General features: G+C 38.0%; 2 long non-coding RNA genes and 1 pseudogene across 2 annotated transcripts; 2 read left to right on the top strand and 1 right to left on the bottom strand.

The window, feature by feature from the left end:
- Window positions 1-3862: 3862 nt before the first annotated feature.
- On the bottom strand, window positions 3863-4518 carry LOC134202143 (uncharacterized). The gene is made up of 3 exons (XR_009977159.1): window positions 4348-4518; window positions 4198-4265; window positions 3863-4021 (listed from the first exon to the last, which is right to left on the bottom strand). It is a non-coding gene; the product is annotated as an uncharacterized LOC134202143 (long non-coding RNA).
- A 9135-nt stretch (window positions 4519-13653) lies between these two features.
- Window positions 13654-15035, top strand: LOC134202145 (actin-binding LIM protein 2-like; annotated as a pseudogene).
- Window positions 15036-17786: 2751 nt separating this feature from the next.
- On the top strand, window positions 17787-18921 carry LOC134202133 (uncharacterized). Its single transcript, XR_009977154.1, has 3 exons — window positions 17787-17846; window positions 17913-17980; window positions 18761-18921. It is a non-coding gene; the product is annotated as an uncharacterized LOC134202133 (long non-coding RNA).
- Window positions 18922-19677: the final 756 nt, after the last annotated feature.

The following is a 19677-nucleotide window of genomic DNA, read 5'->3' as shown; positions in this document are numbered from 1 at the left end:
GCCGCAGGATTCTATATTTTCTCGAGACGCATAATATTTAATACATTTCATTATGCCACCTAATGAATGATCCTATATACCAAAAAGCTAATAATGTTCATGATTTAATGAAAAATTATAAGTTTTGGAATGTATGTGGCTAATGCAATGTATAAGTTTTTTTCTTATGCATACACAGAAAAAAATTCCATGGTAAATATTACTATTTTGTAGACTACGCCATTTTTTATTTAAATTACCACCAATTTTCCACTGAATCAGTTCATGTAACAACATCCCACAGTTGATTTTTACTGCGCGCATGGTTAAATTAAACGGGTTTGTTGTCTGGTGAAAATCGTCGGTGCATATTCTTAAATTAACCCTCGGAATGGGAGTTTGGACCGCAACATTTTTTTTCTGTGTAATAATAATTAATAACATTATTGCTCTTTTTGCACCTTATGTGAGTAGTGTGAGATCTCACAAATATAACACTCAAACAAATTTGATTTTTTCGTGAATATTAGGTGTGTATGAGTGCTCATTCTGAAAAAAATGGACGTCAAATCATTAGGCTCTTGCCGAAATTCATCACGAACACATTCATCGTGGTTGCAAAAATCCCATTTGATTCTGCCGTGACAGCTGCTCGTGGTTGCGAACAAACCGAGTAGAAGTGTGAGTGATGTGCATGTACATACACGCTCACAGAAAACCTAATGCTGCGTTTTGACAGGGCAAGTGAATTGAACATCTCAGTTGAATTCAATTGACTTCCCGCATAATAAAAAACAACATGTTATATGGTCAGAATTATTATTACGATGTAAGATATAGCGTCACATTTTACGTTACGGTTATCAAATAATTTTCGGTCCATTCAACCATAACTACTCGACTTTATCACTGAATGTCAATTTATAACATGGCGTCCTTAAAATGTTCTTCATTTCCTGAATTGTATGTCAACATTTTATCATACTGTTGAGCGAAAATTTTGCACGGAAAAAAAGCCGTTTTTTTATGGTGACATAACTTAACATTCTAATGTATTTCTATGACGACGTCTACAATATATTCTATAGCAAATTTATTGTTTTGAATGGCAGTGTTACAATAAAATGTACTATTTTCTATAATATTTTTTATTCAAGCGCATCATTATACTGCACATATTCGCATAACAGGGCCTATTTTTCTCGATTTTTGAATTTTTCAAGCTTGTTTTCAAGCTTGTTTCTCATGGAGAAATACGAAAAAATAAAGCTGCAATCTTTTTGCAAACTTTTACATAATATTTTTCATCTGTATATTGTCGCGCTCTTCTCAAACGCTCAGCTTTTCGCGGTGGTAACGCGCAAGCAAAGATTGCGCAGCAGCGCGCCCATAAGCTTTAACACAGGGTGCGAGGCTGCGCTGTAAAATTTAATACGCCGCCGAAGGGGGTTGCCATAGCTGAATAGCCGCCGTGTGTAAGTAAATGGGCGCGCTCCGGCGCAATTCAACGGAGGCTGGTTGAGATAATCACGATCTGAGTGTTTATCTTGGGATGCATAATATATTGTTATAAATATAAGAAAATTCTTTGAGCTTTTTAGTGGAATGTCTTCACTTGTCATACACGCAAAACAATCTAACCAAAGACTAATTAAGACGTTCATGTCCCATACAATTGTTCTGTTTTTCAGTGCTCATGAAGTACTAGGTCATAAAATTGCATAACCATTAATTAAAATCACCTTGATTCTAGTACTGAGCTAAGTGACCAGTACCTCTTTATGAGTTGCTAAGGCAACTTGTCAATTGGGTTGTTTAGCAAAGAAAAATATGAGGTTTTTTATAGTTTAACATAAAGAGCATGTTTTCCTGATCTCCAACATATTTTTAATTTGTTTGTAAACCTTTTATTTACATTTTCGTGCAGCAAACAATAAGCCATTTCAATCGATAGAATGACACTAACATTCATAGAATGACATTTGGCCCATGCAGCATAGGAACAAATTTTTAGTCCCATACAAATTTAAAATGCAAATTAAAAATAGTTCCGGGGCTCCAAAAATTCTGAAAAATTGGGGTTAGGCTCAGTTTTTTATGCAGATTCAGAATATGTAAAAACATATATACCCCTAAACAACCCAATTGTTATGTAAATCAAAACATTGGGAAAAAAATGGAAGTCGGTTTGTATTTGTATCAACTTAAGGGTTAACCATTTCTTTTGTTCTAGATCTATCTACAATCTGGAAGTAGAGAAATAGCGGAAACTGAAGTGATCATTTATGATACTGATTCTTATGAATTGCATCTTATTACGGATTTGTATTTGTTTATTTTTAGCTGTGGTTTCAGCATGGCGCTCGGAATATTGCTTTCAAAATCCGGAGTCTCCCATAAACACTCAAGATGAAGAGGTGGAAACACATTCCGAGCATGAAATAGAGCAGTTGGAGCACCTCCTGACGCTCCCAACGGATGAAAAGCCTTCTGCGAGCCCTTTTCTAGTTCATCTGGTTTCTGTTGTGCAACATTATACCCACTACCGATAGTATTGCTTCCATTGCCGTCACGCCGACCTTCTGCGTTGAATTATGGCTTCCGAATCACTCCCAACATCAACTCCTTATTCGCCGTTGTTTTAGGCGTTCCTTGGAACTGATTAACTCTTCACTATGCGGCTGATGGTACAATTTCGCCACACAAGCCCCAGAGCGTGTTTCCACCAACGACTGATGAGTATCATCTGCAATACTTCTGTCTGGTTGGCGTTGTGAAGGCGTTGGAATAACACCAGAATGACGGAAATCTTATCTGCCACCGATCGAAGGTCAATGTTGAAATACCTTTGTTGTATCCGTTCAATTACGTCCAAGAGTTGCGGTTGGTTTCCACGTTGCATATCGGTTTCTGGCACATAACGACGCAATCTTTTATAGTAATTCACAAGTCTTGACAAAACACTTCAAATCATCGGTTTCCAACTGGGTTTCAATTTCTTCCAGCTTGATCGGAACAACAACAAAATCATTGGTCAGCGAGTACTCAGTGTTCAACACTGTGCCCCCGTTTTCGGGTTGACGTGAGGCCCCCCTCAAAGACTGATAACATGTTTCAATCGAATCCTCTACTGAGTATTCACGGATTATTAACTCGTATTCCATCTCATCTTCCTCCAGATCATTCCCATAAGTCAAATTAGTAGTTAATTATTTAAATTAGATGTGTAGTAAACTTTTCGCTTTTCGAAGACATCATGAAGATCAAATATAATAAAAGCCGAGGAAACAATGTCGAAATGTCAAACTTGGGTACCGAGGGACCAAATGCAGTACTAGAAGTGGTCCCTCGAATGAGCTCTACAGTGACGTCTTAATTAGTCTTTGATCTAACCGTCGACTTTACGTGAAAATCACGTAACCACTAAAGTTCACTAACAACACAAATTTTACCTGATGCATATAAAACGTAGCGGTACAGCGTGAAAATTGAATAAAATTTTCATAAAATTCACCATAATAAACTATATAAAATACGTGAATTTTAAGTCATTGAAGCAGAGCTGAGAACTCACTTAGCTGTCAGAATATCAGAATCATTGATTACAACACTCGCAAGTTTTGTGCATATAAATCCCAATCAACTAAAAATCAATTGCCAATAAGGTAAGTAGTATTTACTTCCGAAATCTTTTTATCTGTTCTGCAATAATGCTTTCATATACTCTTCTTCTCTTCATTGGCATTACATCCCCCACTGGGACATTGCCGCCTCGCAGCTTAGTGTTCAATTAGCACTTCCACAGTTATTAACTGCGAGGTTTCTGCTCCCAACCTATTATTAGTTTATATTTTCATTTTAAATTCAATTGAATCGTAGGCGCCTTAGTTTATTGCTTTTTATTTCATTACAATTTAATTCTATGTCGTCGCCTGAGGTTAAATATCTGAACAATTATCATGGATGCTTCTTCCGGGCCACTTGTCGAGCTGTGCATCTTAGTTGATTCCTTCGGTGACAAATGCCGAAATACGCTATTTATCTGCAAAAAAGAAAACTTACATAAGATCATGCTCAAATTTCGACCAGCAAATGCTGCTATAACTTCGTCGCTTCGTTTTTCGAATGGAAACTCCGGAGTTGGGCACTGCTTTTGATAGCACTCAAGAATAAACACACATTGGCACTGTTGATATTCTTGTTTAATGAATTACTTACCTCCCAGTTCCGTGAGATGCCACGGTAATTTTATCATACATATACGCCGACCAAGAAGCCGATCAGTCCTAAAACCGGAACAACCGGAAACGAAGGCATTTTTGAAGAACGATAGTGTTGTTGGGGTTTCTTTTGAAGGCAAAGATATACCCAAACGAAGTTTCCCTAGTTTTGTTTTCGCTTATTTAGGAGGCACTTATCCGGAATTTTAAATAATTTCAATTATTATTAAATTTGAGCGCACTGAACACCACTGAGCAAAACAAGATCCTGTTGCAAATAAAAGGAAAAATGCTGCTGCTTTGTTATATTATTGTTAAACTGCGGGGTTAGGGAGAGAGAGATAGAGATGAAAGCGAAAGTTTGTTCAGGGCGCTCCGTGAGAGGCACTTTGGGAAAGCTTAAAAATAATGGTCGAAAATCAGTTTATTATTATTGTGAAATATATTCATGTACATATAAACGTAAATTTTTTTTATTTTCAATATGTTATACGTGTTAGTAATAATCTAAAAGGTATAAAAGTACTAGCAAATAAGAAATAGAAAAGAAAATAATTGAAATAAGTTTTGTTTTTTTTCCTCCAATTTCATGCAGTGAATACCATAGTGGCCATGAGAAAACGAGTTTTTTTATTTTCTCTATTTTGCCTTTATGCTTATCATTGATCGATTTGACAGTTCTAAAATGTTTAGGCCAAATGGGAGAACTTTTAAATATACAGTAAAAAAAAGAGAAAAAAAACTTTCAAATAAAAAAAATACTTTGATCAGGATGAATTTAACTTTTATTTTTGGTAAAACAAAGCAACTTTCAAATTTAAAGTGCAAAAGTTTCATTGAAACTATATTATTTTTTTGTGTGTAGAGGAATGGGAAAACAAAATTTGGAGAAAGTAAAACTTTCGTGTTAAATTAAAAATATCAAACTTTTTTTTCAACAGTGTGACAGGAGATTGCGACTCTTTTCATTTGACAGCTCCACAATGTTGCTTTGAAAGTTTTGTACTTTTATTTTTAGAGCCGCATGCCACTTTTGAAACATAGGTGTAATGAAAGTTTTCGTACTTTTTTTTTAAACATACGCAACTCTCTACACTGAGCTGAATTACCATCTAAAATGTATGTGCAACGCACATATATTTTTGCAATCAAGCTTTGCACATAAATTGTATTGGTCGTACACATAACAGTGGAAATTTTGGGACTCTTCGATTTTATGTGCAATGCATACACAACACAAATGCCAGTTCAAATATAATTCATTTATCGGTTTCAATGAATTATATGTGCTAGCACAATAATATTCGGATATAACCCACTCTTCGAACCCGATTATTTGTATTTTGTTTCCCTACAATAGAAATCCGAAAGGAGAACAAGTTTGTTTTTTTTTCTGATTTTCATACATTTATTTCTGTATTATAGAACTTTCGGACTATGTTCGGAAGAAACATTTTCCACATCTCAATAGCGGTCGGATAAACCGTCGCCTGAATTACGCCAGTCGCTTTAGAATCGTACTGCCAGCAGTACCTGGATATTGCAGTATTTTCATGAAGAACCACAGTTTGGTTACTGTCGTGTCCGCCGTTCGTTGTTTGCGCTTTATTCAGCCGGATTAGAAGAATACTGAGCAACACAGATTCCGCTGCGTCCGTCCGTCTAAAAACAGTTCCGATTGGGAGTGTTACAGAGCAGACACAATCTGTATTGCTTTTAACTCTTCTTCTGATTCAGCTGAATGAAGTGCAGGAAACGAACGGCGGACACGACGGATTCGAGAATCGGTGAATCATTTGGTGGCAACGATGCATTGTTTCTAAATGGGTACCACTACACGGATGCTACGGAAATGGTACCACTCCGAATGCGATTCCACTTCCGCGTAGTAATTCATGTTTTTGTTTCTAGTTCCCATATTTGTTTCTGCCCTGTTGTTTCCGTTCGCTGCTTGCTCCGCGATTTTCATTCATGCTAAAATTAACAGAATCTTGTGGAACCATATTTTGTTTATTAAAATGGAGTTACTTACCCTTGCAACCAAAAATGCATTCTGGAAACATAACCTTCGGACTCAATTTCACATTTGATGAGAGATAAAACACGAAAAGTTTTGGCCATGAATTCAATTCTGTCTTCTCCGCCATCTTCCATCTTCTCTTGATTCTGATACATTTTCGATTTCATTGTAAGCTGTTGCATTTTATGTGCGAGCTTAGATAGTATTTAACTATATGTAGCTGCACGTAAAATTTATCTGCAGAACAAATAAGATGTAAATAAATATCCTTTATATTATATTTTCTTTACTATTAGATTCAAATGCGAGTTTGCAGAATTCAAATGCTGCACATAGAACCATATAAAGGTAAGCATTCTTATTTCTATGTGCTCAACGCACATAAAATATAATGGAAATTTGATTTCAGTGTACGAAAAAGAACCAACGCAATTTTTTATTTTAACCAACGTTTTTTTTAGTTTGACAAATGATTTTTTTTTTCTGTGCACGTAGCCTTTACGTTAAACCTGGTGATATCCGATTGAGTGAAACTGAGTTCCGGTACCTTTGTGTCACTTGACTGTTACGTGAAAAGTGTTGTGGAAAAAATCCACGTATATATTCACGTAGATATGACGTTACGATTGTTTTGGGTGTAAGCCCGCACATAGGATACGTTTGTGTTGCGTTTGACACGTTTCTCATGGGAAAACTGTCAAATGCAACGCAAACGTATCCTATGTGCGGGGCTCTTAAGACGAGTTCGTACGTGGACCCCCGATAATTTGAACGGTACCTCATTAATATTAACGGGGTTCATCTTTTAATTTGAACTTCTGGTTACTCTATGAGCATAAGATAAACCGGTTTCTGGCTACTCTCTTTGCTGTTTTGTTTTGATTCTGCGTTCTGTTTCACGATGTTCTATTTTTCTTCTCTCCAACCCACGTAATAAATGACGTTTGAACACTTTTTAATTTGAACGATGTTCAAACCAACGGGGTTCAAATTAAAAAGTGTTCAAATTAAAAACGGTCATATTACCGGGGGTCAACGGTATCCCATTTAATTCCACTACTTGATTGTAACTTGACAGATTCGTATTTCGACCTCAACAGTAAGGCCGTCTAGTTGATGCAAAAGTATAAGATTGCTAATGTCGTTCTTGTTCGCGTGACTAACATCTAGGTCACTTTGATCTGGCAGCGAAAGTACCGGTACTACAAGTGTCAAACCAATGTTGGTGGTGAAACAAACATGCACTACAACATGATGCATAACAAACGACCAAGTAAGGCTTGTGGAAGCATATTTTGGCAAAATACTTTTAATGACTACAGCGCCACTAGCGTTCTAGTACTTATGCTTCTACTGGCCGTCTTCAGTGTCTCGTACTTGACTTGACATTTTGGTTCCCGTATTCCGCACCGGTGACGTTTGACGTTTGATGATGTATCAAATAGCAGCGCAGTTATCAACAATCCATATGAAACTGACGATTATTTCGTGGTTCCAGTTACGCATGCTATGAACCTGGGACGGGACCTGCAAAGACGCTGCTTCTTTTTCACTGTTTTGACACTTGTTCTTCTTTTCATCACAGTTGATCAAAGATTCTCAACTGTTTCCTTGAGTGTTTCGGGTAGACTCTTCTGAGCATAATAAAAATGTTTGCCATTTTCGGATTAGTGAACTTATTTTCATAATGATTTTTATATCGGGAATGAAACACATATTCATAATTGTTCAATATTAAGCTGGCCGGCTATTCTAGAATACTTTTCAAAGTGAAAAAGTACAAAATCATGCGAAATACTTTATGAGGGATATCAATACTTTCACTCAAAAAGGTGCTGGTTGCATCTGACAGTTCGTGACAGCGATTGCCTGGCTGCAGATGAGGTTACATTTTTTCCTCTTTGCCAGAGTGTATTATATAGAGTTGCGCAAAGAGTGATGCCAAATCTACCTATTGAACTGTCAAACCGTCTACCTATCGAGCAAAGTAAACAAATGTCAATTTTTTAAAATCATTGTGCTTTCCCGGATAAAAACGTACCATTGGTTCAATAGTATAAACAATTGGTTTACCATATAATGTACAGTATACAACAGAATATATTGTTTTTCAATGGTTGCACCGTTGCACATATTGTATCCATACGGTGGATTCAATACGTCAACATATATCTCTGATGTGAATATACTTGCAATTGTTTTTGAATCGTTTAGAAACAGAAGATTTAATTATTTAATCACTATTGAAAAAAATCATCAAATTGCATATTAATAAAATGAAACAAAATGACTCCTGTCCACCAGTTTGTAATATGCATTATTTTCTTTTAAATTTAATTGTTGAACTAAAAACTGTCCTAATCTAACAGTAAAATATTGTATTGTTTTACAATGAAAATACAATTCAAACTATTGTATTTTAAACATTTTGATCGGTTATGTCTACAATATATTTACCATACAATGTATTGTTTGACGAAAAAAGTATGTGAAAAAATCTCAAATTTTGTATAGTTACGATACTTAACAACCCGTATATTCTATTGCGAAAATCTCATTTACAATTCAATGAATAGTTTGTAACAATACACACTTAAACCCAGAATTTCAGCTCGGTAAATTATTTTACTGATTTTGTCCGGTAAAAGTATTTTTTTACCGAGATATCAGCAAATTTCAGAAATTTTACTGAGCTCTGTAATAAATAACACCGATGTCTCAGCACTATAAAGCTCATTACTGAACATCGGTATTCAACTTTACCGATCAACTTTCCGCAAGCACTTTCCGTAACTGTCAAAAACAAAATACTGACTGATTAGAAAATTATTTTGAGCTTTTAGTGGAATGCCTTCACTTGTCATAAGATGAGTTCGTACTATCCCATTTAATTCCACCACTTGATTGTATCTATGACAGATACGCGTATTTCGACCTCGACAGTAAGGTCTTCTTCAGTGTCTTGTACTTGACTCGACTTACTGTTGAGGTCGAAATACGCGTATCTGTCATAGATACAATCATGTGGTAGAATTAAATGGATAGTACGAACTCGTCTTCTGACAAGTGAAAATACTGACTATTCAGTAAAAAATTACATTTTACGGAATTTCCGGTTATTCTGTTACCGAGTTCTCAGTATGCAAGATTTTTGATAGGCGCCATATTTGAACTCCTGTTTTTCGTTTTTCTTCCTGTTGAGCGTGTGCTCTCTGGTCGTTTCTGACAAAGAACGGGCCATTTTCATACATTTCGAAACACAAGTAAGTGCAAAAACCATAATCAGTAATACATTTTATTGGTTTGATGTGAATTTTCACAAATGATCTCAATTTTCAGATATTACCTTCGTAATAACCATGTCATCAAATGAAAATGGACAACCAAACGACATATTCGATATCGATCTCAAAGTCGAACGAAAAAAATTAAAAGGCGCTTTTGTGTTTCTAATGTTATTGTTAATAAAAAGTTCGAAAACTGTATTAAGCTGTTTTACTTTTGATAATGTTTTATCTGTATTTAAAGATTGAATACATTTTTATCGGTTGTTTATTTTATAGTAGTCCGCTATCTATTTACAGATTATTCGGTATTTTTTCTACCGAATCCTCAGTAGTTTTTATTGTTTTGTATTGTATAGAACTCGGTAATTAGTTGAGCTCATTTACTGAGGCGACTGCCGAGAGCTCAGCTGTTGAGAAATCGGCAATTCATTTACCGAACCCGGCGAATCAGATTAAGTGTGTACATTCTAATGTGTTTCTATGATTGCATCTACAATATATTTTATAGCCAATTTATTGTTTTTAATGGTAGTGTTACAATACAATGTATTGTTTTTCTATGATATTTTTTATTCGGGTTGCCATCTCTTTCCATCCGCTATTGACTTCTCCAGATGAATAAAAGTGTGCGTGATTCCGCTGTATTCCTGTCGAAGTGTGCAGTCTTCCTCTTAAAGTATTTGTGACAGTTTTGCTGCAACTAGATTACCACCCACTTTTATTTTATACTAGCTTTATGTACCCGGCCTTGCTCGGAATTGCCAGTTTGATTCGCAGTTTTTTTTTTCACAATCGGAAAATGAATAAACCAATTGGTCAACAGGATAATTGCGTTATCTTATCGATACTTCATCATTTGATCAAAAGAAGGCAGATTTCATTTGAAAACATTGACTGATTTTGGAAAAGGGAGCGAATCCATAATCGCCATATTCCGGGCAAACGTCTATTTCTAAAGAAGGACAAACATCCACCGATGCCTTATTCCGAGCAAACGTCTATTTTTAAAGAAGGGATCACATTCACCATCCAGAAGGAAACACATCAATCATTGCTTTTTACGTTGGGCAAACCATGATTTCGATAAATGGTTGAATTGATCGATAACTAAACAATACAATAATGGGTTCAGAAGTTAGGCTGGAGCACACACACAAACATACAAACATTGAGTTTTATATATCTCGGCAACTTATTCAAAACGACGTATGTGATTTTGTAAACAAAGATGCATACGTCGATTTGTCAAATATGATGACACTCCCACGCAAACCAATACAACGAACATGTAGCCGAAACCTCCCCCTACCTGTATGTGGCGATAGTTTGCGTGGGAGTGCTATCAGATTGCAGAAATCAACGTTTAAATTTTTGTTTACAAAATCACATACGTCACATACGTTGAATAAGTATCCGAGATATATAGATAGATAATAGCTATATGTATCCGGCTTTGCTAGGGACTGAAAAGTAAAATATAGAATTAAAATGTCCAATGCTGTAGCACGAAACCCACAGAGGTAGATCTACCGCTCATAGAATTGAACCTTTGTATCAATATATTTTTATATCTTTGTTTGGCCCTACCTTTTCAATAAACATCTTCCAAAAATAGAGAATAAGTGTACCAAATCTGGTTGGAATTTATCCTGGGAGTTACACTGAATTGCTCATTTTTTAAAGACAACCCCTTCCCCATAACTTTCCCTTTTCCAAAATGACCCTCCCACCTTCTTTGTTATCTTCTCCTTAGAATAGAAAATGTGTGCACCAAATTTGGCTGAAATTGGTCCTGGGAGTTGGGTGTTACACTGAATTGCTCTTTTCTAAAGACAACCCTTCCCCTTACCCTCCCCTTTTCCAATGATCATCCCACCCCTTTATTATTTTCTCCTTAGGATAGAGAATGTGTACCAAATTTGGATGAAAGCGGTCCAGGGGTTCAAAAGAAACACTGAATTGCCTGTTTTCTGAACAATACCCCTCCCCAGACCCTCCCTCTTTCCCAAATTACACTTCCATGTGATCGACTTCTCTTAGTGAATACGTGTACAATATTTGGTTGATATGGGTACTGGAAGTTGGGAGTAACACTGAATTGCTCGTTTTATAAAACAACCCCTCCCCCATACCCTCCCTCTTTTACAATGACCGCCCCACCCCATTTGTTATCTTTTCTTTAGGGTAGAGAATGTGTGTATCAAATTTGGTTGAAATCGGTGCAGGGGTTCAGAATTTACTCTAAATTACCCGTTTTCTGAACAATACCCTCCCTCCAGACCCCTCCCCTTTCCCAAAATCTCTCATATGATTGTTTCCTTATAGTGAATATGTGTACAAAATTTGGTTGAAATCGGTCCTGGGAGATGAAAGTTACACATAATTGTTCGTTTTCTAAACAAAACCCCTCCCCCTTTCCTAAATGACCCTCCCACCCCCTTTGTTAACTTCCCCTGAGGATAGAGAACGTGTGTACCAAATTTGGGTGGATTCGGCCTAGTGGTTCAGAAGTAGTTAGCGAACATACATACATAGATTGGTTTTTATATATATAGAAGAAGAAGATAGAAGAAGAATATCCTACACGGTGACGTTAGTGTGTGAAACACTGCGCTTGGAGAACTCAATATCGACGTGAAATGTCAAACGTTTCCATAAGGAGAAAAGTATCAATTTGGTATCAAAGTGTTTCAACTCCGTTCTGTTTTAGCGCAAGCATGGTCTCGGGATTCTTGAAACTCGGCAATAATTTAGTAGCACAAGACTCAGAACTATTCACCGGAGAGGCTTCGCGGACACCATTATATCAACCAAGAATACGTCAATCAAGGCTCTGGTGGCACACCTGCATTCTCGCAATAGTATGATGTGCATTTCACAGGCCTTACAAAACGTACCGATTGGCAATCCTGCGATCGCTCGCTGTGTGTGGCCGGATCCAATCTGGTGTCACCAAGGGTGGCACAACTGTTGCATTTTCCTCGAGAATTTTTTTATGGAATCAATGTCGATTAGGATTGATAAGGCGGTTGGAAGCGGAGGTAATGTGGAGGCGGTTTGTTTACGCATTGCGCAGGCCTTTTCTTTCTGATGGTACCGCTTGACGACGACAAGGCTATATTTTGTCAAACCGGGAACTTTATATTTAAGGTGACAGCCCGAGTGCGCATTCCTCCTTGACGCTAATGACTTTCGGCCAGAGCAACAAACGTCTTTTACTTTTAGGACCTATTGACGTTTAGTTCATTGACTTTAACATGAAATGGCTGTCCTTGGATTTGTCAGCAGGAAGCACTAATTAAAAAGCAAGAAAAAACATTTTTGGGGAGCGCTTTGTACAATGTCTCGCACTTACTATTCGGATTTCTAAATATCATTTGAATAAAAGTGAACTGAATAAAAGTGAACGATAGCCGTCCACGCTTCACGATGTCCGTGTTGTCGTATGCGGATGGAGCACGGTGCATGAGTACTGAATAGGAAATTTGGTTATCTTAGAGCGAAATCTCAGAGCAAGCTATTCTAATATATTCCTCGTGAAAATCTGTATATTAAGTGCACAGGACACAGCTAATGTCAAGAAATCTTTCTGCTATTCCTCGAAAATCTAAGCACGACAGCAAATCTCCAAGGCAGATTCGTTCTGAATTGAGTGTCCTCCTGGGTAACTCAATTGAGGGAACCAAATTTCCGTAATTTTTTCATCAAGCAACAATAATATCGACCGTATCGTATCCAGATCGTATCGCTACATATCTCATGTTTTTATCCATCTTCCCGTCTAGATTTCAACTAACAATTTATTACTTTTTCTAGCGAGAATGATGCAGGTTTCATGGGAAGGCTGAAGTTCAAAATAATGTTATGAATTTGAATCGAAAAAAAAATCAATAAAGCTTAAAAATCGAAAAAGAGATTGGCGAAATTTTGCATTGAACCGGTAATAATCAGTATGGACACCACTATGCACTAATAGACCTTTCCCGTCCGACCAAACACCTATGTTTCGTATTTTTCCCTTAAACGTCCTTGGGTTTAGTTAACATTGCGCATAAAATAAGCTGTTTTTATGAAACGGTTATTTTCTTACAATTTTTTCAAAACATCAACATCGTCTGTTTTTCGAAAAATATTCACCAGCCAGACGATGGTGATCCTTAAATTAATCGTGTTTTGGCAACACTATACAGTGGTGAGAACATCGCTCAACAACTTCTTCTGGCAACTCTGTCGCATGTTTATTTACAATTCAAATATCAAAAAGTCGCGCCACTTTGCCCACCGTCCAGAGGATTGTAATATTATTCTGGTATTATTCAATCGTAACCGGAGTTTGTGCGCGAGATTAAATAATCAGGCAGAAATCACTTCCAACCCGGCCAAGGCCGCTACTCTCCAGCATCGTCAGGAAGCGATACCAGCGATACGTAAGCAACAGAATAGCAAGGACGTTGATCCGAACGAGTGCGCCGGATGTCACCAGCAGTTGAAAGAAGGTTAGGAAAACGCACTCGATCGGTAATGGCACATTTGGTGTTTCGAATGCAACGCTTGCGGAGTGACGCTAGATGCCGAGTACATGGGCAAGGATGGAGTTCCGTACTGAGAGAATAATTTTCAGAAATCGTTCGGCGTGAAGTGTGCCTACTGCCACCGATATATCAGCGGTAAGGTGCTGCAGGCCAGCGACAATCATTTCTATCCGACCTATGCCCGGTGCACCTAATGCGGCGATCCGTTCGGCGATGCAGAGGAAATGTACTTGCAATGTGGTGCGATATGGCACCCGCGGTGCGGTCCTGGACCGTCGTCCGAGTCCGGCATCCTGAACAGGGTCGAAACCAGCGGGTTCAACAAGGAAACCGAGTTGGACTGTACCAGTACAAGTGCAATGAGTGAAATTCAGTTTTGCCATATTTCCATCGTCCCAATTAGTACGGCAGCGGGCACCGGTCAGCATCAGGATCGCGTTCACATTCAAGAAGCCGCAGCGTGATGAAGGTGTTAGTTAAGAGTATCCGCTCTGAGACACCCTCCCAAGAGCTCGAGAATGAACAATGAAGAACCGATCGTGCTGAGTCACTATCCGGGAGCGAAAAGCCCCCACCAGGCGAAGAACCAAAATTGAGTTGAATGACTTTCCGTCACATCCGTATCCTTATATATACCCAGAAAGGCGCCGAAGATATTCCGAATCCTACAAGAACATTGAATCTGACGATGAGGTAGACCATCCGAAGAGCAAGGAAGATGAAGGAAATATTGCTGAGATGCACCTTCGAAAAGAAGAGGAGGAGTTGTAAGTTGAAATCATCAGGTATGGTAAAGAAATTCTGAAGGATCTTCAGGAGCATAAAAAGTACACACACTGGAAACGGGAGAACCTTGATCCTCAGAATACCTCGCGCACTACATCAGCATCGAAGGAACCGGTATGAGTCCCCAGTGGGTGCGTTGCCCTCTAGAAACCTGGACCATCATCGACCTTGTGAAGATAAATATTTCGAAGAAAGATGTTTTAGTTACAAGATAAAGATTGTCGCTGTCGTCGCTGTCCGGAACATCTTTTGCTGGCGAGGATAGGGGAGCTAAATGTCAAAGAAGGGAAAATCCATACGATTTGACAGTTTGGTACCCAACATGTTCCGGACAGCAGAACAAAGGGAACCGAAGCGACAATAATTTATCTTGTAAAGGCTCCGTCAGACGTTGCACACTGTAAACCTGACAATACCCATTAAAGAGTTGAAAAGACCCATTATTTGATGATATATTGAGCTGTCATAATAATGAGTATTTTGAAATTTTTGATAATGTGTTCTTTTTCCCCATTTCGAAGTTGAGAGATTATACCCATTAGTGGGTGAAAATCTACTTGAACAAGAACGAGGAGAAGCAAAAACCAATTCGAATAAATTAAATGTAAGTATTATTTTTGATCAATTTAATTTGTTTGGGTGATTTAAAGAAATAAAAATGACGGATTATTTCAGCTAACGGTTCATCAATTTATTCTCAATTTATATTCGATTGGGACTGGCAAGCGAGTTCCACCGGACAAAACAGGTACCGCCAGTCAGGACGGAAATCCGCGGTCCGCGAATCCGTAGTTTTAGCGAAACAAGAGTGCACTCATTCCGTATCAGAGTAGGATGACCCTTGCAATATGCTGTTAGCAAATTCCTTTGGAAGAAGCGCCTCGGAATTGAATCCCTCGCGATGACGTTAGCGGGGATTGTGTTAGATTGTGAAAATTGCCGGATTTAATAGATTATAGGAGCTATAGTGTATTGTATTTTGTTTATATATACTTGTGGTACGAATAAATACTCTCATATTTCTGCGTATTATTTAAAACAAAACATGATTTAATAACTACCTAGTTTTAATTTATTTTAGTTTTTACGAATACTTTTCAAAATAATAAAGAGTGATTTTTACACATTTTCTAGAAAAACATTTTCCAAATAGTGTGTAAAAATCACTCGCTGAACTGACGTACGGGCGGTTTACCCATTAATGAGTAAACGCTGTTTACTCTTTTAATGAGTTGAACTATTTAACTTAATAATGGGTACTATTTTACCCATTAAAGAGTACTTTGGTGGCACAGTGCAAGTAAATCACTCGCAACGAGCATTTTGCTCGCAGAAAGTGACATCTGTCAAAAATTTGCATGTCTGACTACACTGAAAGTGATCGCATGCAAACAAATGACAACTCGCAAGCAAACGCTCGCTTGCATTGTGTGACTGCTATGCGTTAAAAATTTGCAACTCGCCGAAACGAAATTGAGCTTGCTAGTGCAGAATTAGCTAATTTTTCGCTCGCAAAAGTGAAAAGGTATTGGGTGGCAGTCTTGCATTGCAAAAATAGGAATGGAATAAGATTTTCTGGCCGAAAAACAAGTTTTTCATTTTTGTTTATATTTGCATGAGAGTAAATCTGACATTTGCTAAAAGTGAAAAGCGGCTACGAGTGACTGCAATCGCGAGTGCTCTCAGAAATCATTCGCTCGCACGAGTGATTTGCTTGCAACGTCTGTTGGAGCCTTAACTAAAATATTTTTGGCAAGCCAGAGTAAACGCGACGAGCGATGCGACGCGACTCACGTAAAAGAATAACAACTGGGTTGTTTAGCGAAGAAAAAATTGAGTTTTATACAGCTCAGCAAATAGAGCATATTTTCTGGTCTCCAAAATATTTTTATTTTATTTGTGGACCTTTATTTACATTTTTAAATGCAAAATAAATAATCATTTCAATCGATAGAATGACACTCTCATTCATACGATGACAGTTGGCCCATGCAGCATAAGAACAAATTTTAGTCCCATATAAATTCAAAATGCAAATTAAAAATAGTTCCGGGGCTCCAAAAGTTCTGAAAAATTGTAGTTCGGTTCAGTTTTTTATGCAGATTTAGAATATGTAAAAACATCGTTACCCCTAAACAACCCAATTATTATCAATGAACTGTCAAATCGCACTGGTCGCGTCACGCCACATCGCACGTCGCGATTATGGCCCATCCACAATGGTGAGCGCAGCGGCAGGTTTTGACAGAAAATACATGGGTTAACTGTCAAAACGCGCCGCTGCGCTCATCATTGTGGGGGCCCCTTTACTCTGGCTTGCCCCTAAAAACATGGCGTAGTCTACAAAATAGTATAGTCGGGCCGCCACCAAACCGGACCGCGCGAGTGAGCACTCGCGATGCGACAGGAGTCGCGACAATTCGAATTATGTCATTAGTAGTGCGCATCATGCACACATTGATGCTTTATCATGCGCACTAATTTAAATGAGTTGCGGCATTGTATAACTGTAGATATTATTGTAGGGTGCTGTCAATACGATACACCGCGCGGCTGTTGTAATGTTTCCAAAAGCGCATTTGCACAAGATTCCACGCGGCGTTTCACATTCGAAAGGAACAACCGCACCCTAGGAAACGCCGCAATGTTATTTCCCCATAAGAATCGAGTAAACGGGCAGCTAAAAGCGCGGTGCGTCGTTTCCTGTGGGGAGCACCGCGTGTACTTTTGGGCAAATGCGTTAATAACATTTCTTTAAAAATAATTTTTCGATTTTCCTCCATACACGGAATATTTATTTAAATGTTACCATGGAATTTTTTGTCTGTATAATGATGCTCCAAATGGGTAAAATCATCTAACCGTGTATACCGACAATTACCGATTTTTCTCGTAATACAATATACCGATTTATCCAAAACTGATCTGGCCACCCTGTTGCTGGATGACACTAGAGTTTGCTTGCAGATTCACATCATTCACCAAGTGTATAGACATCAGCATGGTAGAAAATATGCAGCGGGTAAGTTTATTTATTTGAATTTGTGTTTAGATATTTATTCCAATTTTTTTCATTTTATATATCCAGGAAGGTCGTTTTACGGACTCGAAAGGTCGGTCGTTTTACGGAGTTTCCAATCATCATATTCTTAGAAGGTTTGTTTTCAGTATTCCTTAGCGCAAGAGAGGGTTAAATTGCATTGCCCGATTCAGTGAGTTACTATTGGCGCTTTGATGTTGCATGAAGAAGAAGAAGCAGAAAGATGATAATCGAAACAATCTCCACGGGAAAGCATACGAAGAAGTTTTTAAAACTCTTCCCAAAAATTCTAAAAGCAATTTAATTAAAAACGGTAAGCAGTACGGGGTTGGACTTTTCTTCTACTGTATAATAAACACAATATTTCCATTTGAAATTTTATTTTGTAATATTACACTTAATACACAGTACAAGAAAAGTCCAACCCCGTACTGCTTACCGTTTTTAATTAAATTGCTTTTAGAATTTTTGAGAAGAGTTTTAAAAACTTCTTCGTATGCTTTCCCGTGGAGATTTTTTCGATTATCATCTTTCTGCTTCTTCTTCTTCATGCAACATCAAAGCGCCAATACTAATAGCAGTTTCGGGTTGGTAAGAGCAAGCGCACCAATGCACTAAATGCGCTGCTAAAACAGCAGCGCAACTGACGGGTGACCAAATTTGGTAACGCGATAGCAGCGTTGCTATTTTAAACATCTCCAAACGTCAAACATCACCGGTGCGGAATACAGCAACCAAAATAATAACCCAAAATAGTGACCGGTGCGAAAAAGGGTGACTAAGCTAAAATGACAATGCTGCGAGGTTGCTGTTTTGGAAGTGCATTGGTGCGCTTGCTCTAAGGATATAGTTTTGATAACCAAAGTTGATTTGATTTACCTTGCCCTTTGGTTCAGAAAGGGCGCGTTCTGCCAACTTGGTCGAGGCAGATTTCAAGTGTGAACAAGCTACCACTGATGTTCTAAAGTGCCTGAATGACATGTGTAGCTTGTGAGGAGCCCTTGAAGATGTGATGTTGGATCAATATATTGATATTAATCGCAATTTGTAATGACAATTTTTATAATTCACAGTTTTTTTTTATAACACTACATTATTCCGTTTTACGTATTTAGTACACTTGAGTTTTAACTGAAAAACACAATGTCAGTAGTAATTACAAACGTATACCTACTTGTGGGTATTTTCAATTGAATCGCGATCCTAATTAAAAATTCCGATATAATAATATTCACAGTTTATCCCGTGTAGTCAGAATGTTTTGTTTAAAATTACAAGACCTAATAATGATCCATAATTTGCATCCGCAACCATTCTGAACAGGCTGTATTGAGAATATCACCCATAATATCTTCTCTGCTTAAATAACAGACCAACAGATGTTGGACTGATTTCCCTCAGTCTCTGGTGCTTGACTTCCCGGGGGAACTTATATTGAGTGTCTTTCGGAAAGAATCTGTGCCCGGGATGGGGGAGTCAATTAAGGCAACATTCGTTTGAATACGGCAAAGATGAAATCAATGCCAAGTTTTTGGAGCGACTTGTCTGCTTTTGTGCGCGGGGACTCGAGCGTCGATTTGGGGAGTCTGATGGCGCTCCCACGCGGACCAACACTATCAACAAGTAGCAGAAGCCCTCGAGTACGTGTTGATAGTGTTGGTTTGCATGGGAGTGCTGTTGGATTCGTCGGGTCGTCTTTTGGGTCTTTGTTTGCAGGAGCGTGTGGGTCGGTTTGAGAATTTGGTATTGAGTTGATATCCTCAAGCATTTTTATAACATTATTTCTAACAAGAATATCAGAATTTGAAGGGTT

This window comes from Armigeres subalbatus, unplaced genomic scaffold (genome assembly GCF_024139115.2).
Source record: "Armigeres subalbatus isolate Guangzhou_Male unplaced genomic scaffold, GZ_Asu_2 Contig1035, whole genome shotgun sequence".
Lineage (NCBI taxonomy): Eukaryota > Metazoa > Arthropoda > Insecta > Diptera > Culicidae > Armigeres > Armigeres subalbatus.
Note: the sequence above shows the minus strand (reverse complement) of the source record. Positions and strands in the feature narration are given on the sequence as shown.